The sequence below is a fragment of the Zootermopsis nevadensis genome, unplaced genomic scaffold (assembly GCF_977971745.1).
Source record: "Zootermopsis nevadensis isolate Lab colony 2312 unplaced genomic scaffold, Znev_1.0 Znev_ptg000020l, whole genome shotgun sequence".
Taxonomy (NCBI): domain Eukaryota; kingdom Metazoa; phylum Arthropoda; class Insecta; order Blattodea; family Termopsidae; genus Zootermopsis; species Zootermopsis nevadensis.
Window position 1 is genome coordinate 14,510,610 of NW_028259152.1, and position 23,606 is coordinate 14,534,215.

Here is a 23,606-nt window from a genome sequence, read left to right on the forward strand (position 1 = left end):
TTCAGGAGCCAATTACAGTGTCAGAACAAGAAAATAAAATAACTACGAAGTACAGAAAACAAAACGATAAATAGAACAAAAAAACTAAATTATCTACATTTTTGATCTAATCACTTTATCGTGACCTCAAAGGGGGTAAGGTTTTTGCCAAAAAAAATGTCCAAAAATCTGCATAAGTCATTTGCAGCAATGACGTCTCAATGCACTGCTCATGCTGAAAGTATAAAATTCTCTTATTTGCCTTGTAGTCAAGCGGATATCAATGACAATTGATTTTTCCCTTTAAGAAATACATAAATAATAAAGCTAAGAGATCACCATCATTTGGAATAAAGTTTTCTATAATTTATAAACAACTTAAATTAATCATAAAACCTCGCGTACCGTGATTTATATTATATGATTTAACTTCTTATTTGCCACTGATGATGACCTCTTGAGGTCGAAACGCGTTTGGTATTAGTGTCCTTCATAGTGTAAACAGTTTTGTTTGTATGCATATTTTATGAACTTAAATTAAATCATAATTACGTAAATACCAAATAAAAACTACAATAACACAAAATGGCATAGCTCTATCATTGCCTTCTATTTTATTAGATTCAGTAAATGTATGATTATTCCATACAGAGGCATACTACAGCTTTGACTTAATTAAAGCAACTTATAAAACAACTAAAATATTTAAAGAAGGTAATTAAAAATACAACGAATAAGCCGTGACGTCCTTAGTGACTGGTAATATTCAATAATTCAATTCAATTCATTTATTAAAGTGCTTAACAACAGCCAATAAGGTCAATAACATCCAAGCACTAACAATACAAAAACAAACAAAAAATAAAATAAATAATAATAATAATAATAATCTGTATCATATTTAAAATTGCAATAAATTTTGACACGAGTTAGACCAGTTGAATTACATATAGAAACAGAAAAAAATTCTAAATTTCTGATCCACAGAATAATTCGACGTATCGCAAGGCATAAAGTGTCTGTTTCTGATTTGTTGTCATTCATAAGCCTCCACGTGTGAAATATTTCTGCAGTTCATGCAGTGGGTAACCAAACCCCTTACCCTCTTTTATGCGCTCCAGAAAGTCGTATCATTTGCTTCCAATAACGAGGGACAGTGAGGATGGCAATAAAAATTTCTAATAAATCTGAACGCATCTTTGCTCGTAGACATGCATGTAGTCTCCTCAGCGTACTCGATTGGCGTAGTAGTTCCAGCGCACGATCAATAGGGAGAGATCATAGTACACGACAGTCTTCAGTGCATGCAAGTTCGCGAAGGGATACGACGGAGGTGGCACTCATTTCAAATTATAACAGTCCCATTGTTAATTGAAGGGATACACATTAAATACTAACGCCGCAATTAACAAGTGTACGGAGAACATGCATACACATTGTGATTTCGAAGACTGAACCTCATCACGTACTGACTGTCCAGGTGCCCTTGAAAAGAAGAAACAGTTGACAAACGCACTACGAAATCTAAACAAGTGAAATGCGTGTGGTTGAAAATTGACTGTAGTGTCGTGACCTATACATGTGTACGTGTTTCTCGTCATAAACGTTCGGTGTAAAATTAGGTTATAGTTTGTTAAAATAATATAAGTTTTATTATTCCTTTTCTAAAGGTAAATATTTTCTTGGAGTCATTTTATGGACCGGAATATTCAACGTGCATCAGAAGCATCAGCTGTTTGAACTGCATCAGACCGGTGCAATTATCTTCGTTTAGAAGATTAACGGCCATGTTTTCTCTCTGGTACTCCTTTTTAGCGTGGAGGAAGATTGGGTAAGTATTAGTACGAAAATAATTGTTTGTAAAATGATTCTGGTTCAGTGTGTTGTTGCGTGCTATGGCATCCTAACCTAAAAAGTTGGCGGAACCTATTATTTTTAGATGTACCAAATACTGCAGGATCTATTTCTGCGTGACTCTTGGCTTGGGGAAGGGAGGTTGGAAACGTGGTGCACAGAAACCGGTTTGAACATGTTACATTGTCTACAAACACTTCGGTCGTTATCAGAATTTGTTAAACCCCTTAGTAAATCTTTTAATACTATGTGACGTACATATCATTTGGTACAGACAATTCGTAATTTAACTGAACGCCATATTCTTTGTTTGGTTGTTATTATTGTAAAATATGATAAATATTTATAATAATACTAATTCTGTGTGTAATTTTTCCTTCACTGTTATTTAATTATGAATTGTCTCGACAGTTTGATCAAGTCTACATTATTTTTGCTCTCATCGGCCTGAAACTTTCAAGATAATAACATATTTAATTTTTTCGAGAAATGTCTGGTAGATATTAACCGATGTTGAAGACAAGTTTACTAACTCTTTCATCAGAATGATGACAAATTGGTGAATTGTGGGTACTGAGTTCTGGAATTGTTTGTTTCTGTCGCATTGAAATAATATCTGTTTTGTTATCTTATCTCGAATTTTATAGCTTTCGAATTTAGTATGAGAAATGTTATTTGTTTTACAGAACAGTCTGACAGTAGGATTTATGCATGAGACATACAATTTTACGATGGTTAAAAGAGGAATCTTACAAAAATACTTAGTTATTTATTGCCATATTGTTACGCATGTTGGAATGACTGAATAAAATACAGCCGCAATGAGTTGGCCCCGTAAAAAAATATTTTACATAACCCAACAGGTAGAAATTATATGGTGTGAGTGGTGGGATCGTGTTACCGGAAGTCCCCGGCCACATGAGTTCCCGCCAGATGTTGCGTTCAAAAAGTCTTGAAATTCCGGTGCGAACCTGAATTTTGGGCTCAGCCGACCCGAGTGCATTTTGTCGTCACTGTAAACTCACGCACTTTCCTCATGTTAGATTGTCGCCGCCATGTTTCTGCACTGCAGCCAACCGAAGTAAACAAAATCCCCTGCTTTCGTTCATGTTTTGTTTTTTTCTCATTTCAGTAATTTGTACGCAATGTTTTTTTATAAGCGAATAATTCCGGGGCAATCTGTAGAGTAGTTCAAGAAGTCAGACAGGTGGTCGTTAAATGTATCTGGAGTCTAAAGGAGCCCCTACATGTATCAAAATGGTATATTTTAAGTTATTCCATCTGTAAACATGTATTTTAAACACCGGCGGAGAACATGAAAGGGAATTAAGATGGCTATCTTCTGGGTTGTTACTCCGTGTAGTCTGGTAGAAGTTTACCGACGTTTCAGAGTTGGAGGCAGCAAGGACCTCTGAAACGTCGGTAAAATTCTACCAAACTACACGGCGCAACAACCCAGAAGACAGCCATCTTCAGACTCGCTGCCGTGAAAACCTCAAATCCTACATGAAAGGGAATACTTTTATTTAAATTTCATACAATATGTTGTTGCCATAATGTCCCTGTAAATATATGGACACTTTGTTAGCGAAGAACGTTGTGTTTTGGGAGTGTGTTTATTTATTATATTTAAACATAACAGCGTCTTAATATTTACGCAGTTTATGAAAGTTTCTTAAAATGCTGTCCGTTAGCCCTGCGACTCTAATAATTCCTGATAAATTCCAGGTATGTGTCATATTGCTGTAGCAACCACTTGAATCAAACATCAAAGTTCGTCCCACGTGTTTGCTCTTTCGGGTAGGCCCCACAAATCGGCAAATGTGAAGATCGCTAGCTCCATCATGTATAAACCACTTGATCTGTCGCCGTACGAGTGTTACTTGAGACAATTTTTCATTAAATAATGTAAATAGGTGGCCCCTGACTGTCTAGGGTGGTTGCTTGTAAGGTACTGTAAGGTGATCGTCATTTATTCCCACGGACGGAGTGGCGGCGCTGCGTGTCGGGTCGATGCCTCGTCGCTAGACTGCGTTGCCATATCTCGTTAATAAAGTGGTTGCAACCATAAATAAATTTGCGGGTATTACTCATGTTACAATTTTTGTCCGTTACCCGCAGGTAAATTATGATGTTTTAGGTTACATAGTCTGAATGAGCTATAATTAATATTTTTATAAACAAACCAAATGTCAGATTTGTTTCAGAAATGACATATATCAATTTCGATGTCGAGACAGTGAGAATGGGGCAAATGAACGCGAACAAAATTTGTATCAGAGAACATAAAAACTTGTGAGACTTACGCGTAGATCAGATGCTATTATTGCCACGGATATCTCAGACTATACTAAATTAAGCTGGCCATTATAGCTCAACGGCGAGCTCTTTTAAACAACAATGAACTCTCGGGTCCTCTAAAAAGCAGTTTCTCCTTTTATTTATTCTTGTGTTGTTTCTCCTTATATAATATTGTCTTCTCTTTGTATCTCCAAATACCATTACAGAACTTCATCAGAATTAAGTTGATACATGCTAGCATTTATTAAAAGAAATCGTATCGAAAATTTACCTTAATTATGCACAATTTTTGATGTCGAAAAGTCAATAGTTTTTGGTTTAAACTATTAAAATGTCAAACATATTCAGACCAGAAGGAATTTTACAAGAGACATTCAGCATACAGAGGCAGTGCGACAGGTTTACGGCCATAACTTTATACTTTTGAATTTTAAAGGCATTAGAAATTGTTCTTCAAAATAAAATAATATATTGACAATTCTAATAACATTATACTTATTTTTAAATAACTATGGGACAGTTATTAGAAAATAAATGATCACGAGTATCGAAAAATGAATTCTCTTCCATTATTACAAATATACGTAGACATTTATTAATGAACAGGGCTTTATTTTCTACGTCATGTTGGTATTAACCCCATTATTGTTGGTCAGCGTAACCTAACCTAACCTAACTTAACGTAACCTAACCTGTGAAAACATATGTAAGTAATTTGAAATTCCATAACATCATATAAAATCTTATATATACATAAATATTAAAGAACATTATATTTATTTATATAAAAATAGGATAAACTAATAGGAGCACAAACTGTCAAATTTATTCCACTTGGCTCTAGACATAAGGAAGGCTTCCATGTGACATTTATTTATAGTTTATTTAAAGACGATTTTTAAGTAGCTCAAACTCGTCGAATGAGACGATGATAGTAAGTAATGAATTGGAAAGGATGTGGAAGGAAGCGGTTGTGGCCTCATTTAAGGTAATCTCCAGGCATTTTCCTCGAGGGACTGAACAAAACTACGAAAAACCCCACTCAGGAAAGCCGAGATTTGAACCCGGAACCTCCCGAGTACAAAGCGGGAATGTTAAAAAATTTGATTACGATGTTCGGTGCGACATTTGCGAGTGTGGCTATTTTTCATATTTAATCATGTCGTGACGTTTGTCGATAGAAAACGGATTTCTCAAGCGAGGTGGTATTCGCTCCTATCAAGCCTGTCTTTGAAGTCCGGATGAACTTTGTCCCATACACATGGATATTTTTAATACTCCACTAAAAATTAATGAAGTTCTTTCCCCACACACGAAACAAAACCCGAGAAAGCGAAACGCTGTCTGGTACTCCCACCAACGTCACGACAAAGCGAGACTTAAGTTTCACTGTGGAAAAGTCACTACAGTAAGAAATTCCACCAAAATCAAACTCGGTTTGATCGCGTGACGTTAAAATCACGACGATGATCTCAGTGTCAAGGCATAGGAACGTCGAGTTTCCATAGTAGCATAAATCGTGGAATTCGATGTCATGACCACGAATGTCACGACTCTATGTCACGTGGAAAGAATCAAAAGAGTTAAAGCGGGAGAATAACATACCCACACCTACAGTACGTATAGCGCGAAGCAAACAGCCCACAGAAGGGAACAGTGCATCCAACAAGCAACACACATCACAGGATACAACTAGTAAACAGCAACAGGCCTGACGTTCATGTTGGCAACAATACATTCAGAACAGGTAAACTTTTACATATTTCTCATATTTTCAATTGATAATGCATCAAAAAGCAATCAATACAACTACTGTCACGCACAGTAGGATTTGAGGTTCCACGGCGGTGAGTTTAAAGATGGCTGTCTTCCTGGTTGTGGCGCCGTGTAATCTGGTAGAAGTTCACAAACGTTTCAGGGATCGCTACGTTCCTCACCCACCGCCATGATGACGATTTGAAGCAATGTGTGGTTTCAACACACAGATGCCTTTCAGTCTGTACGCTTTCTTACTTGTTGGTAATTTTTATAAACAGTCATTAGTTTCAAGAACTTTGGGAGATTTATATTTTGGGCCCAACGCCTGTCAGACTTTGTGAACACGGCTTTGAATTGATTTGACTTGTGTGACTAGCATCGTTTAACGGAGCGTATTTTGTCAGTATTTTGTTTACGATTCATCAGGACGTTGTGCAGTCTACTTTCGGATTCATTTGACTGGACAACATTAGTAGCACATCCAACGAGAAAACGTACTGCTCTCGTATACACTAATACCGACGAAATGCCATCCTAGACATAAATAAACCACAGACTGTAAAATTTATACTCCCTTAGTATCGATTGTAATATTAGAGATTTGCTAGTAAATTCCAGGGACTGGTGTTTTCTAGCTGATGTTACATGGATAGCAGCGCTGCGGTGGTAGGAAGTAAAATCATGATACGGGCCTCGTAGTCAACGTTGGTTCAGTCGATATATTTCAATGTTATAACCTTAAAATGCTGCACGCGAAATCTACGATTCAGAGTTGTTCTTAAAAAGCCAATAGTCGCTTAGTTGGTCAAGGAATATGCCGTCTTGTATGGAAGCCGAATGTTTATTATCGTGTCTAAAAGACCTCTGAATTGGGCCCTACAATGAGCTACTTCCATGGCCTCAAACCTAGTTTATTTAGTATATCCATGTTAATAATATTTATCTCCACCTATGTCTCGCAAGTGGTATCATTTCATTCAATTATGTAAATAATCTAAAATATTGTGTGCGTGTTTCACGCCACGCCCATCCCGGCTTCCTTGATCGCATCATTTCGTAAATATTTTGTGAAGGGTACAAAGTATTAAAACTTACTTATGTAGTTTTCTACATCATCATGTTGCTACCCATGTTTTATACGATCGTAACAGAGGGGAATTTTTTTTTTGTTCTGTTCTTCTGAGTAGTGAACCCGAGCGTATGTTGAGGGCAAAAAGACTGTATCAGTCAGAGGAAGGTGTCTAGGAGAAAAATCTTACTGTCTCTGTCTTCGGCCTTGCAAAATGCCTTTAGTCCACGATGCAGTATTAAACATTAAAGGTAAACATGAAAATGTGTGTGAAGCTTTATACAAAGCGAGGTGTTATACTACTTAATGCAGTTAAACCCAAATGGCTGTCGAAAATCAAATCTGATTCTTCGCAAGTGACGTAGTTCCACGTTTGCTTTGTGAAGGTTAAACAAATTTCACTTTCGAATTCGAGGATAATCGAGGACGTAGGCTGTAACGTAGAAGTCAGGGTTTTCATATGCGAGTTGATAAAACTACCAACTTCGCCGGTCTTTCTACTTTTCGTGCAGGACAAATAAAGTTGATTCGTGTGCAAACCTCTGCCTACGCAAACAACCAGAGAAGATATTTGCAATCTCATTGACATGTACATGGCTGAACAAGACCTTAGTTGGAAGAACGTGTTAATATTTTCACAGGTGGTGCACCATGGGATTTATTGTATATATTAAATCCATTACACCAGAATGCATGCTTCAAGGCCACGGAAGAACTTCAAACACCCCCTCACCCCCCAAGTCACCAGTAGGCCTATACTGTTGCGAGTTTGGAGCTGTGTTTACACCCCTGGGCTCCGCTGAACACTATGATTTTGCTGTGACCTTGAAACATTCAGCCTGGTGACAGCGACTGCATTAGCCACTGCTCTTGCTGTGAGAAGAGAGATTTCGAAGGGCAACGAAGCGATGTCAGACGAAGTTCAAGACCACTGTATTAAAGAGTTTTCAGAGAACTTCGTGACAAAATAAGTACTCGTATCAGTTACACAACGCTGCTGCTACAAACGAAGGTTCGACACAGAATTTCGGTAGTTATTTTTTGTTATTCATTGATGACCATTTCCTGCTTTCCTCATTTCTGTTTCACGCTGTGTGGCTTTAGAGGCTAGTACACCTAGCAGACATTTTTTACGAACATAAATGAACTATGTCACTCACTCTATGGAGCAGGAAATTCTTTGAAAAGTCGATTGTTTTTTTCGACTTGTCACATAATAGCCCACTTTATTTATGGAGCCCGAAGGTTCATAATAGTGTTCACAAAAGCCCGCTACTGTACTCTATCCTGAGCCAGCTGCATCCAGTTATCTCCATCGATTCCTGTTTCCCTGTCCATCATAACGTTATCCTCCGACCTACGCCTTCGTCTTCCCTGCGGTCTCCTCCCTTCAGGTCTCCCAACTAATACCTTATATACCCCTCCCCTCCCACTTTCAATGCGTGCAGCATGTCTTGCCCAGCACATCCTCGTCGATTTAATCACCCTAACAATATCAGATGAGGTTTTACAGACCGTGAAGCTCATAAACATGCAGTTTTCTCCATGATCCGTTTTCCTCCCTTTTAGATTCAAATATCCTCCTCAACACTCTGTTTTCAAAAACTCTCAATTTATATATTCTTCCTACAAAGTGGGAGACCAAGTTTCGGACCCATACGACACAAAAATTAATCTTTTGTATACTGTAATGTTTAGAGACGCGAGAAAAATATATTTTGAACTGAATAACATAAAAGCATTCCCTGAATTAACCCTGCTCTTTATTTCGTCATGAATGTCATTCTGACTTGTTAGTGTCGTCCCCAAGTACTTGAATTTTGTCACATTTTCTTTATATTCTGGTTCTGTTCTGAATTCTGTTGCCGAGACATGTTCACGTACTTTGTCTTTTCTGTGTTTATTTCGCTGCAGTAACAAGTCTGAGGACAATCAGGTTATTAAAATGTTTAGAGAAAGAAGAATAATGTGGTTTAGATTAAACTGGCTCAAGAAAGGATATGAAAACAGACTTTTGTAATCGCGTTGATAAACCTTGAAGCGTAGAATTTCTTGACCAGATGAAAAATTTAATTTAATGTAATTTTTCAAGAAATTTAATTTAATGTAATTTTTCAAGAAATTTAATTTAATTTAATTTTTCAAGAAATTTAATTTAATTTAATTCAATTCAATGTAATTTTTCAAGAAATTTAATTTAATGTAATTTTTCAAGAAATTTAATTTAATTTAATGTAATGTTTCAAGAAATTTAATTTAATGTAATGTAATTTTTCAAGACATTTAATTTAATTTAATTCAATGTAATTTTTCAAGAAATTTAATTTATTTTAATTCAATGTAATTTTTCAAGAAATTTAATTTAATTTAATTTAATTTTATGTAATTTTTCAAGAAATTTAATTTAATTTACTTTAATGTAATTTTTCAAGAAATTTAATTTAATTTACTTTAATGTAATTTTTCAAGAAATTTAATTTAATTTAATTCAATGTAATTTTTCAAGAAGTTTAATTTAATTTAATTTTTCTAAGAAAAACTGTTTGCCATGGAGTTTGTATTGCAGATTTAGTACGGATCAGTCTTTCTTTACCTTTGCACATGGTACTATCCGAATTGTAAAAAGTGACAGGATCCATCGTTTCGAAAATTTTGAATGTAACTGCTTAACAACGACGTAAATTTTCTAGATTCTATGGATTTAGTTAGTTGTTGTACCATGACCGTTCGGTCGTGTCTTCAAGGCGTGGCTTCGAATTTTTTTCAATAGACACATGAGATGCACAAATGAGTTCCGTTGTATAAGGAATTCTATGGTCTCGTGAGAGTCTATTTAGAGGCACGGTATTGAAAATACCCCCTTCCCTAACAGACTCCTGTCAGCTCCCGAAATAAAGCGGCCCGGGAACCCTTGAGTTTGCTTTGTGGTATTTTTAATCCCAAGGAGCAGCAAGGTCTGGGTTAAGGATTTGGGGGTGTCGAGAAATGTGTTTGTTGTTTATGTGAGCTGTCTAAGGGAACGTTTGCCAGCTTATACATTCCTCCGTTCACACAAAATTCACACATCTGTACTAAAGTCGTGTACTAAATCATTTAAAATAAATCGAAAGTTAACCCGATGTTCAACAGTTAATTTAGGTCCACAAAATACTTGATAACACTTTTACACTGTAAGCCTAATAGAACTGTCATATATGAAGTTCTATGCAAATAACCAAGAGAAGATACATTTAACATTTCGTAAATAAGTAAAAATCAATATTTGTGGACTGAATTTAATTTTGTCAACGTTAGTAACGTAGTTCGAGCGCTGATGTTTAATAATTCTCTTAGACGATAGACAAAGTCAAAACACTCAAAGAAAAAACAGATTATATTACGTCATCGTCATAATTATTCACAATCATGCTGCTATAGTTTGTGTTATCTCAATTACACTTAAGTGGAAATCCTGGGGGTCTCGGGTTCGATTCCCGGCGGTGCCCGAATTTATAACTTGTGTTGGGCAAGGCCGTGATCTAGGCAACACGGAGTTTTCCTCCGGGGGCTTCCCCGGTTTCTCCGTGGCATCCCAACAATTACTCCATTCACACACAGAAGAAGGCAATGGCAAACCACTTCTGGATCATCTGCCAAGAACGTATATGAACAGGTCCCAGTCCGAGAAAAGGGTGGAAGGATCCTGTTCATATGGACCTGTCGTCAGACAGAACACTAAATAATAGTTTTCAATTGTAGATGTTCTATCCTTTTTGTAGTTGTTGATAGTTAATGGTGCCTTCTTAGTGTCGTTTGGGATCACGAACGTTTTAGCCTGCTGTGCTTTGAACCAACCAACCAACCAAAAAGTTAACTAAGGCCTAAGTCCTGCCCAATCGCAAGACATCGTCTTTTAGGTAACACGATTCCAGTTTACGAAACGCTTTGCTTAAAATGGTAAATTATAATGGGGGTGTGTTTACGCTAACGGGGGTATTGTCTCGGCAGAAACCTTGACTATTCAAACTAGGGTCTGTTGCTGCTGATGAGAGATTATCCCGTCAAGAATCTTGTCCTTCGTGAAAAGAAATTTGGTTTGATGGTTCCCTTGGGTTTGAACCCAGGAGGGGCTGGATCGCTTTGGCTGAAGGCTTCTTCTACATGGGGGGGATGACTTCAGCTTTTGTCCTCCATGATTGGGGAGGGCGGGCCGTGCTCCTTTCGAATTATACCCTGGCATTTTCCTTACAACGGAGGAAAAATCTTGATTTTGTTAAATATATTAGGAAGAGTTCTGGTATCAGTTTGAAATTGCCCAGGTGTTATTACGATTATTTTTTTTATTTTGTAGTGTTCTGTCTGCCGACAGGTCAATATGAACAGAATCCTTCCATCTTTTTCTCGGACTGGGACCTGTTCATATACGTTCTTGGCAGATGATCCAGAAGTGGTTTGCCATTGCCTTCTTCTGTGTGTGAATGGGATGCCACGGAGAAACCGGGGAAGCCCCCGGAGGAAAACTCCGTGTTGCCTAGACCACGGCCTTGCCCAACACAAGTTATAAATTCGGGCACCGCCGGGAATCGAACCCGAGACCCCAGGATTACAAGGCCAGCCTTCTAACCGCTAGACCAATGGAAAATTAATAAGTACGCGGTTGGGGTGGCATCCAGTGACTTAACGTCTATACCAAATTTCCAAAAATTATCGGTTAACTGGGTCTTAAATTGAAAGAGGACACATTAGACTGCTTCAAAACCGCAGGTTATTTGATATAACCTCAAATGGTAGAAGTGTTATGAATAATGAATCAGAAAGGCTGAATGCAGAGTAATTTCCATTTCCCTGATGTAGAATGTATATTTACATTTCGTGAGGTTCATTAATTGTGTTATTTTCATGACCTCTGTGTCAATATGTTGGTCTGGATGGTCTGTGTGGAAATGAATAATGAAACTACGCTAAACAAACACGAGACAAATTCATGGAAAGTTTGGCGAGATTGGTAAATACTGAGAGATGGAATACATTGAAGTTTTACGAGTTCCTGCACACATAAAATAATATTAACACTTTGCTAAAATGTAAAAAAACAGAATACGATATAATAAGACGTGTGTGACGAAAATAAACAGGGGGTGTACGAGGTGCGATCGAAAGGTTTCCAGACTGCGCGTATAAAAACCCGTACACTTATCTCAGGCATTAAATCCATCCATCACCCTCGAAGTAGTTCCCCTGGAAGTGAACACAACGATCCCAGCGCTGCTGCCAAGCCTGGAAGCATCCCTGGAAATCTTTCTTTGTCAGCCTGTCAAGCACCATCTGCGATTCTGCCTGAATCTCTTCTATCGTCTCAAATCTCCTTCCCTTTAGCTGAATTTTCATCTTTGGGAAGAGGAAGAAGTCACACGGAGCTTAGAAAGGAAGTTGGGGTCGGTTCTTGCAAGATCTTTGAGCTCCTGACAAACGAGAAGTCGATTCTGCTTCTGGTCCTCAGACAGGATGCGTCGCATGTGGAGTTCTTCCTTTAGAATCAGCTGACAGGTCCCATAGCCTATCCCAACAATGTCGCACAAGTCGTTGATGGTACGACGTCGATCTTCGTGAATGGCCTGCCGAATCTTCGTAACATTTTCGGGCGTTGTGCTCGAAGATGGTCGTCCAGAACGCTCGTCATCATCGACAGAGGTTCGGCCATTTTTAAAACGTGAATGCCACACAAAAGTTTGTGCACGACCCATTGCGGACTCCCCAAATGCTTGCTTTAGCATTTCATAGGTTTCCGTAGCCGTTTTGGCGAGTCTTTGGCAAAATTTGATTTGTTCATGAAAATCCGCCATTCCGAAATAGCAGGAGGGTCGTTGTAATGCACTACCAAAACGCCCGTAACTAAGAAACAAATGCTAATTCGATGATGCCGGTTGGCACACTGATTCACTATGAATGTAGGCCGCACCCGCTAGCGGCAGAAGCTCGTACTACATCCGGTTCGCCCTCTATTGACACAGTCTTGAAACTTTCCGATCGCACCTCGTATAACGCATTGAAGAAATATCATATTTGCTAATCTTGGAAGAAAAAGAAAGTTTAACTACCAGGTATCTGAAGAAATACTCCTCATCAAATGAGATACAATTTTGGTACTGTTTTCGAGAAGAATTTATCAATATTTAATCAGATTTTTGAATCTTTGACAAGAGAAATCCTTCTTGTGTTTCAGTCCTTATGTACAGCGCTCTAAGGGTTTAAACAAGATGTAAACTTTTATAAATACAAAACGTGAAAAATAAATTCTCTAGAAGAGGCAGACAGACATAAACAGAAGGTGTTCATTGTCCAGAATCAACTTGACTTTATCTCCATCGGTTCTTGTAGTCATAACGATATTGTTTGTTTAGTAATCGAGTCTAGTTGTATCGAATTACAACAATCGATAAACATTGTAATATGGCTTGCGTGACTTCTCGATCACTCTGTATATTGCAGAGGTTTTGAAAGAATCAGTAAATGCTATGTTTAACTCGGCTTGTTTTTACGATTAATAAAACATTGCATTTAAACTGAAATTACTCGAGATCGGATGAGACGATTTGCACCCAAACTTGTGATTCGTATTCCTTGAGATTGGAAAGGGATTTCGTAAAGGTCAGAACTCCGGAAAAGTGTCTTATGTTCGAGTCCCTGTGAGGGCAATTATTGTAGCTCAAAAACTGAGCACGATAAAATAACGGGTTCAAAGTCAAATATGTTTTTTTTTTCTATGAGGTTTTTACAGGGAACAAAGGCCACAACCCCAGAAATCGATTCTGGGTTCGAGTTTAGGTGAAAATGTTTTCTATACCTTAGAAACTTAAAACGTTAGAGCATAGATAAAAAACATTATTTGCTTCTACTAGGATCTTAACGGAATAGAGATAACAAACCCGATTAAACTGTTCTGAGTTCGAATCCCAGTGAAGATATATTCTACACATAGGAAACTAATGATGACAGAAGAAGATATATAAGAACTACATTAAGTAGGATTCGAGGTTTTCACAGCGTCGAGTCTCAAGATGGCTGTCTTCTGGGTTGTTGCTCTGTGTAGTCTGATAGATGTTTACCGACGTTTCGGAGGTCGTTGCTGTTTCCATCACCCGTCGCCCGAACGGCATTGTTTGTTTCGGCAGGGAGACTGCATTACCAAACGCCACAGTCTTTGAAAGAAGTGTCCTGGGTTCGTGTTACTGTAAAGACAAAAACATTCTTGGGTTTAGCGATCACGTATTTTTTTTTAATATTCAACGACGGACCTAAGTGTCGGATGATCAGGCCTGTAATAAGCTTTGGTGCAAGAAAGATTGACAATAAAATTTTAAATTTTTTTTGAACTCCTCTACAGTAAGACTGTTGGCACATGGCTAGTAGAAATGTAATGAAAGGAGAAAATCTTGTTTTATGATAATGTCAATGCATACAGGAAATAAGCATCATATTTACTGTGATTAAAAATAACGATTTGGTAATTCTAAGACATATTATTCAACAACGTTACAAGTCTCTTTTAACATCACGTCTATGGAAATGTATCCCGTTGCTATGGTAATAATAAGAGAAACAAAGATACATAATTTTATTTGTATAAAATATTAAATACTACCTTATAAGTTGATATATAAAATATAAGATATTGTAGATGCGTCATATTGTGATTTATATAGTATTAAAATATATTAAAATTAGCCGTCAATCACAATATAATATTATTAAAAGTATTAAAATATCATTTTACGTTCCCTATCGAGTACTCGATTTACATGTGGAACATACACGACATGTTTCTGCTATATATAGCCATCATCAGGTGTTATGTATTAAAACTTTTCACTGAATTACTGATTTTTTACTGATTTTTAATGATTTTTAGTCTTCATTTTTCTTATGATGTTCTAGTCCTTTATATTGTTTCTTCATTCGTTGTGGTATCACAGGTCACTAATATGTTTGTATTTCGTATTTCGTATTGATGTCAATGTTTTGTATATGGACCAAGAAGTAATATCGTATCAGGTTTATGAGAGATCGGAGATGTACTGTACTGTATTGGATCATGGCTGGTAACCTGATGATGGCTATATATAGCAGAAACATGTCGTGTATGTTCCACATGTAAATCGAGTACTCGATAGGGAACGTAAAATGATATTTTAATCTTTTAATAATATTATATTGTGATTGACGGCTAATTTTAATATATTTTTAATACTTGATATATAAAGTTTTATAGAAGTTAACCCTGATGATTAATGAGGCACCACGTTATGAAGACAGATGGGGGCGCGGAGATGCTACTCCATACATTCTTAATCTTGGTTGTAGATGGAGGTGAGTGGCCAATTTCACTCCCCGGTCAGTTTACTCACATTGAAACAGTCTCCTGGTGCCAATGGGTAGTCTAGGCGGAACCAACATGCGGTCTGGACGTGGTGGCGAGAAAAAATGTCTGCCCTCGCCGGAAATCGAACCTCGGTTGTCCAGGCCGTAGTCCGGTAACTGTACAGAATAACTTACCGCGTTTTCATTAAAAGTTTATAGAGAATGTGAAATGTACTGGTACATGAATAACAATTTTGGCTATTTAGATTCGGCTTAATGGGAAATAAGTTGAAAGAAAACTCAAGATTTGTACTCAAATAATACAATTACGGAAATTAGTTTAATTGTACGTATAAAAGACAGACTATTCGTAATTATTAGTGCATTGTTTGATATCATCAAGAAGAGAGGGATGAATATTTGCGATGCACAGCTTAAAAAAGAAATGTCTCTTAGTTCCTGCCCAAATACCAACGATTTCGTAAGTACGAGGCGCGTCCACTAAGTAAGTTTCCCACTCGTCCCACAGCTAGCAAACCTTATATTGCGCGAAGCGACTGTGCGTACGTGATAGAGCAATGACGTAGCATGGCGCATGCACTAACGGTACTTCCCGCGTTCTCACAGTAGCATCGTTGCAGCTGTTGAAGATGGAGGTTCTTATTCCAGCTCCCGCCGACTGTGAAGTGCGGTCAGTGATAACGCTAGGCCGCACACCGCTCGACGGACAGCGAGTCTCCTGCAGGAGTTCAGCTGGGAGGTGTTTAATCATTCACCCTACAGCCCGGACCTCGCTCCCAGTGATTTCCATCTTTTCCTACACCTCAAGAAATTCCTGTCCGGTCAGCGTCAGCGTTTTGAGAATGACAGAGAGGCGGAGATGGTTGTCACACAGTGGTTCCAATCCCAGGCGGCAGACTTCTACGACACAGGTATTCAAAAGTTGGTCCCACGGTATGATAAATGTCTCAATTCCGGTGGCGAATACGTTGAAAAATAGCTGGACACTTGCTGTATCTGTTGCAATAAATATTTCCATGAAATTGTGTTTTGTTTCTGTAAACGGCCCCAGGGAAACTTACTTTGTGGACGAGTCTCCTACATCCTTAGATGAGCTCGAGAAATTTAATAAAATCTCTGCGGTGTAAATTTTTGGAGTCATAGTTGCAGGGGAATTCTGTATCTTTTTGTAACCGTGAAACCGATCCTCGCTCATGATGGTTTGTGTGACGTAAAATAAGATCTCTTCTAATTGTGTTAATCGCAGGACTATAGCTTCACTTAACACGTGGTTGTCACTTCATTCTACTAGGAAACAAAGCCGATGATATAATGTCTGGAGTTCGGAGGAGAACACATGAACGAAGTTCATATTTTCTGTTTGAACATGTGGAATTTGTTGTTCTAAAGATATCGATGATTTAGGTAGATGCCAACATATCGATGAAACAAAATATCTCCGTCTTCAGGGTTGATGTTTAGCCTGAAGATGGAGACATGTTTCTTCTGAACGTTGGTCCTACGTACGAGTCCACATAGAGCAACTTCGATTTTCGAGCCCGGATACCGGCTGTCCTGATTAAAATTTTTCGTGATGTTTTTCAGTCCCTCCAGGCAAATGTAGGACAGTAATTTAAATCAGGCCACAACCACTTCAATATCGTTTCTAATGCATTAATCATCCAATCATTTAAAGCTACATATATATGTTATATATATTATTTAGTGTCTTCCTTAAAATGCTATCATCGTGACGATGTATATCTAGTTTTGCCTAAGCCAACATTGTCATATTGGTTCATTTCTTTAACAGTTAATCGGTCAAATAGGACACAAATGTCCTGAAAGGCAGAAGTAACAAGGCACCAAGGTCAGAACCATTCGTCTGCTCGCCGAATCAGAAGCGGTATGTCACCGGTTTCACTATCTTGCGCTAAGCCGGTTCAATCCGGTCATCTGTTTAATAGAGTGCGTGCTCCGTGCTGTATTATTTCTACCGGAATGTAATAGACTCGTAGCCCTCGGTTGACTAGTGGTCGCCACTGGACCCAAGGTTCGCGGGTTCAAACCCGGCCGAGGTCGATGGATTTATAAGGCTGATAAGAATTCGTAGCACAAATTACTTTGGAAGGGAAGTACACGGTCCCATGTCGTAGATTTACGACTTGTAAAAGAATCTTACGAGGATGATACGAGTTTCGTAAGCAAAATTCAGAGGCCATTTCTCTCCCAAGGCTTCTGATTAACTGCTAGATGGCTCTGGCAGTCAAATCGGGATTGAGTAGAAATTGTGCAGAGGCAGTGGGCTGGTCGCTCACTACTCATAAATGTATACTTCAAAAGATTAGGAAAACCTCCAAAACGAAGGTGGCGAAGACCCACTACTCGGTTGTAGAGCCAAGAAAGAAGAAGGAGAAGAAGAATGAGGAGGAGGAGGAGGAGGAGAAGAAGAGGAAGAAGGAGAAGAAGAAGAGGAAGAAGGAGAAGAAGAATGAGGAGGAGGAGGAGAAGAGGAAGAGGGAGAAGAAGAAGAGGAAGAAGGAGAAGAAGAATGAGGAGGAGGAGGAGAAGAAGAGGAAGAAGGAGAAGAGGAAGGAGAAGAAGAATGAGGAGGAGGAGGAGAAGAGGAAGAAGGAGAAGAAGAAGAGGAAGAAGGAGAAGAAGAAGAGGAAGAAGGAGAAGAAGAATGAGGAGGAGGAGGAGAAGAGGAAGAGGGAGAAGGAGAAGAAGAAGAGGAAGAAGGAGAAGAAGAATGAGGAGGAGGAGGAGAAGAGGAAGAGGGAGAAGAAGAAGAGGAAGAAGGAGAAGAAGAATGAGGAGGAGGAGGAGAAGAAGAGGAAGAAGGAGAAGAGGAAGAAGGAGAAGAAGAATGAGGAGGAGGAGGAGAAGAGGAAGAAGGAGAAGAAGAAGAGGAAGAAGGAGAAGAAGAATGAGGAGGAGGAGGAGAAGAAGAGGAAGAAGGAGAAGGAGAAGAGGAAGAAGGAGAAGAAGAATGAGGAGGAGGAGGAGGAGGAGAAGAAGAGGAAGAAGGAGAAGAAGAAGAGGAAGAAGGAGAAGAAGAATGAGGAGGAGGAGGAGGAGGAGAAGAGGAAGAGGGAGAAGAAGAAGAGGAAGAAGGAGAAGAAGAATGAGGAGGAGGAGGAGAAGAAGAGGAAGAAGGAGAAGAGGAAGAAGGAGAAGAAGAATGAGGAGGAGGAGGAGAAGAGGAAGAAGGAGAAGAAGAAGAGGAAGAAGGAGAAGAAGAATGAGGAGGAGGAGGAGAAGAAGAGGAAGAAGGAGAAGGAGAAGAGGAAGAAGGAGAAGAAGAATGAGGAGGAGGAGGAGGAGAAATAGACTCACAATGAGAAGGCTGTGATTCGTATCAAACCAAACGGGCGGCTTCAGATAACATTTGGTACTGGTGATCCAAGTTTATGTCGCTGCATGTTAGTTGTTACTCCGACCTTACCTAAAGACCAAATTAACTTCACTAAATGCATAAAACGTATAAGATAATGTCACGCAATAGAAAACGCAGGCGTCGTTAAGACCTTCAACATTTATCTGAAACGCATTTTGATTTGGGCCGCCTTTCGATATGTTATTTGCACGTTATATAATTTGAGCTATTGACCAGCGTCGTTAAATAAGCAATGAAAATAAATTAATGATATGGTTAAAATTTTAAGGAATACGACGATCCGTGTGTAGTTTTACCCACAAAGTGATTTTCATTGCGACAGTAAATTTGTTTGTGCAATAAATTAACTTCATGCTCCATGACGTAGGTAATGCAAAATAACAAAGCCCGTGTTTCGTAAGTTTATTAGCTTCTCTGAATGTTTGCCTTGCTACTTTTGCTTTATGCTATTTTTGCTCGAAATGCCGCATAAGAAGATAGACACGACATTAATATTATGCGTTCATTTTATGATTGAATGCAAAGATTGAGGAAAAGTGACTGTGTAGGAAATGTTACATATTCCGAGAATTATATTAACCCACATGTCATGAATGATTGAGGAAGGCGACCTGTCCCCCCCCCCCCCAAGTTGTTTGATGACTCCGTATATGCACCGGAAGTTGTACGATTTGAGATTTTCGCAGCGGTGAGTATGAAGATTTCTGTATTCTGGGTTGTTGCGTTGTGTAGTCTGTGTAGTCGCCCTAATTATGGAGGCAGTATGACCTCTGAAACGTTGGTTAACTTCGACCAGACTACACGGCGCAACAACCCAGAAGACAGAAATCTTCATACTCATCGCCCTGATGACGGAGGCAGTATGACCTTTGAAACGTTGGTGGACATCGACCAGACTACACAGCGCAACAACCCAGAAGACAGAAATCTTCATCGCCCTGATGACGGAGGCAGTATGACCTCTGAAACGTTGGTTAACATCGACCAGACTACACAGCGCAACAACCCAGAAGACAGAAATCTTCATACTAAGAATCGCCCTGATGACGGAGGCAGTATGACCTCTGAATCGTTGGTTAACATCGACCAGACTACACGGCGCAACAACCCAGAAGACAGAAATCTTCATACTCATCGCCCTGATGACGGAGGCAGTATGACCTCTGAATCGTTGGTTAACATCGACCAGACTACACAGCACAACAACCCAGAAGACAGAAATCTTCATACTAAGAATCGCCCTGATGACGGAGGCAGTATGACCTCTGAATCGTTGGTTAACATCGACCAGACTACACGGCGCAACAACCCAGAAGACAGAAATCTTCATACTCATCGCCCTGAAGACGGAGGCAGTATGACCTCTGAATCGTTGGTTAACATCGACCAGACTACACAGCGCAACGTCCCAGAAGACAGAAATCTTCTCTCACCGGAAGTTGGTTAGAGTATTTAGACCTCCGCCCTCGCTTCCAATCATCTCGTTTATTTGGAGGCACAGTAAGGCAAGAGCTAGTTGCTTGATACAACCCGTACAACGCACATCACAATTAAAGTAATTACCCCAGTTCTGCAACGGAAGTAGGGGAGCCCCTTGTTAAACGGTAGGAAATACATCGCCATGTTCTTCTTACTGTGAACTAAAAGAAATCGTTAAAATCAGAGACGGAAACACGTACAATTTTTTTTATATATATTTTTAAATCGTACGATATTCCCCTGAAAAGCAAAAGTGTCTAAAACCATGAAGATTGTTGTCTTCTGGGTTGTTGAGACGTGTAGTCTGGTAGAAGTTTACCGATGTTAAAGAGGTCACGCTGCCTCCATCATCGGGGTCTGACGTTTCAGAGGTCCTTGGACAATCCTGATGATGGAGGCATGAAGGCACTCTGAAACGTCGGTAAACGTCTACCAGACTACACTGTGCAACAATCCAGAACACAGCAATTTTTAGACTCACCTACGTGAAAACCTCAAATCCTAACTAACTAGATGGCTTACCGAATCCGAAGTTTCATCACCGAATTAACCAAAGCCCTCCACCGGACCCTGTCCTATGCCAACAAAATCCAGTCTCCTTCAACTCCTATCTCCCATAGATCCTGCCTGACATTATCCTCCCATCTACGTCTAGGTCTCCCCAGCGGTCTCTTTCCCTCAGGCTTCCCAACCAACACCCGGTGCACACCTCTTGTCCCATCCATGCGCGCTACATGTCCCGCCCATCTCATTCTTCTCGACTTAAAACCTCAAATCCTACATTCTAAAACCTTACAGGATGGTCCCTGTTTTTGTTCATTTTAAGAAACCGAACATAAGTAATGGAAGGTGATGAAGAAACTCATTCATATAAATGTCTGTTTTATCTTTTCTTTTCCCCTGTTACACTTGTTCCATTAAATACGTTCTAAATGATAATGTTCAAAGCAATAGACAAACCAGTTCTTGTCTTGAGAGAGGAGGTTCTCAGCAGATAACATCCGTATTTTGTGTAGAACTCTGCTCTACACGTCTACTCAACTAAGCCACCAGACAACAGAATCGATAGCACGGAATGGTGGAAGAATTCACACGTCTTCCTTAAACATGAACTTTTATAAAAATTTCAAGTATATAATTACACTACACTGTACCAATTTCGCTCAGAATCTCAGTTTATTGTCTTGTACTACGCGTTCTATGGTCTGGCACTTGTCATGTAATGAAGTTTATATTTTTATAACTGAATGGGATTTGAGGTTTCTATAGCTGTGATAGTTTAAAGTTGTGGTCTCCTAAATTGTGATTTACAGCTTTAAAATCGAAAATAAGTTTTCGGGGTAAAATTTCGTCTCCCGCTTTAAGAGAAGAACATAGATTGATACTGTATAAGAACAAATTTCTGAGAAGAATGTTTGAACTTAAAGAGATGAGAGAGGATATCACAGGAAGTTAGTGATAAGTACGTAAAGAATATTCAATAATTTTAACATTTCATTACATTAGCATCACAAAGTTCAACACTTTTTCACGTTCCTCACCAAATACTTTCACATTATATCGCCACCGTTTGTCTCATTGTAACTTGTGTTAAGTCGTTAAAATTATAGTGTACAATACAACACGATTTGTGATAAGTACCCAGATGAGATGGTCGAAACATTCGTTCGTAATGAATGGATTCAGAAAACAGCGTAATCTCTTTAGAACGTACTTGGTACGTCAGGGCACTGTTATATTAATGTTGTCGTAGCGTATTAGCGACAGTCTATAATTTGTTTGGTTTCACAAGTGTGTGGCTAGTTTAAAGTATTTTTTGTTTAATGCTGCTGATTTTATCCATATATAGTTACAAACTGTAAGGTATTTTTACATATATTTTTGGTCACAATGACTCAATAGTTACCGGTGTTGAAACTTACAGATTTTATAGTTATACAAAATAATAAAATTTACATATTTCTCGAACACTTTATAAAACTAACTTTAAAACATAGCTAACAACAACGGTGGTCTAGCGGTTAGAACGCTGGCCTTGTAATACTGGGGTCTCGGGTTCGATTCCCGGCTGTGCCCGAATTTATAACTTGTGTTGGGCAAGGCCGTGGTCTAGGCATCACGGAGTTTTCCTCCGGGGGCTTCCCCGGTTTCTCCGTGGCATCCCAACAATTACTCCATTCACACACAGAAGAAGGCAATGGCAAACCACTTCTGGATCATCTGCCAAGAACGTATATGAACAGGTCCCAGTCCGAGAAAAGGATGGAAGGATCCTGTTCATATGGACCTGTCGTCAGACAGAACACTACAAATAAATAAGTTCTTAGCTAGTCAACAAATTTTGTCTTCGTTTATGGACGCAGATGTTTCCTTGTGTTCTCAGAATCCGTATCTGGTCTCTGTACTCAGCCAGGTGAACACAGACCAAATCACATCCATTTCTTATGATCCACTGTAACATTATCGTATCTTCTTCGTCTGGGTATCCTAAGTAGTCTAATTCCTTTAAGTATCCTGACTAAATTTTTTTTGTAGATTTTTCATTTCTTATGTGCGTGTTATTAAACCTGTCAATGTTTATTCTACCGTTAGGGTTAGAAATGAAATTTTACTCGATTATAAAACAACAGTTAAATTTATCGTGCTATACTCTAAGCCTATCTGCTCTGATACGAAAGTTAGCTTAAGGGAAGCTTTCATTTCTCACGACAGGATAAATGCTAAATAAAACATTGGTAGTATAGCAGCAAAGGTACGCGACTGGATATAATTCAATTCGTCATAAATAACTAGTCAGATCCAAAGAAAGATGGATAAGATAAGTCTTTCTAGTTTTGTCGACTGGTGTGCAGTCAAACACAGAAAAATATTTATTTTTTTATTTAGTGTTCTGTCTGACGACAGGTCCATATGAACAGGATCCTTCCATCCTTTTCTCGGACTGGGACCTGTTCATATACGTTCTTGGCAGATGATCCAGAAGTGGTTTGCCATTGCCTTCTTCTGTGTGTGAATGGGATGCCACGGAGAAACCGGGGAAGCCCCCGGAGGAAAACTTCGTGTTGCCTAGACCACGACCTTGCCCAACACAAGTTATAAATTCGGGCACCGCCGGGAATCGAACCCGAGACCCCAGGATTACAAGGCCAGCGTTCTAACCGCTAGACCACCGTGGCTGAATAGAAAATTATACGGCATACATAGAACTTCACACCTACATAGCTGATAGGAATCTCTCAATGTTCTGTTTCGAATTACTCTGGTTGTTGGTTTTGCGGGCCACCGTTAGATGCCACTAGTTTTTAAAATGGCTACCCCACAACAGAGAACTCGGTATGTTCTGCAGTTACCGAAGAAAGGGTCTGTAACAGATTTAAGGATATATCCTGTTGTGTGTTAACACTCCACTACATGTTTCGGTTTTAATAG

At 39.0% G+C, this 23,606-nt stretch overlaps 1 protein-coding gene across 1 annotated transcript in view; it reads left to right on the forward strand.

The window, feature by feature from the left end:
* Positions 1–1,788: 1,788 nt before the first annotated feature.
* LOC110828625 (Arginine kinase 1) overlaps positions 1,789–23,606 on the forward strand; it is a 105,981-nt gene continuing 84,163 nt past the window's right edge. Inside the window, exon 1 of the mRNA XM_087351856.1 lies at positions 1,789–1,810. The gene's annotated coding sequence lies outside the window, so the exon portion shown is untranslated. The remainder of the gene's footprint in view (positions 1,811–23,606) is intronic.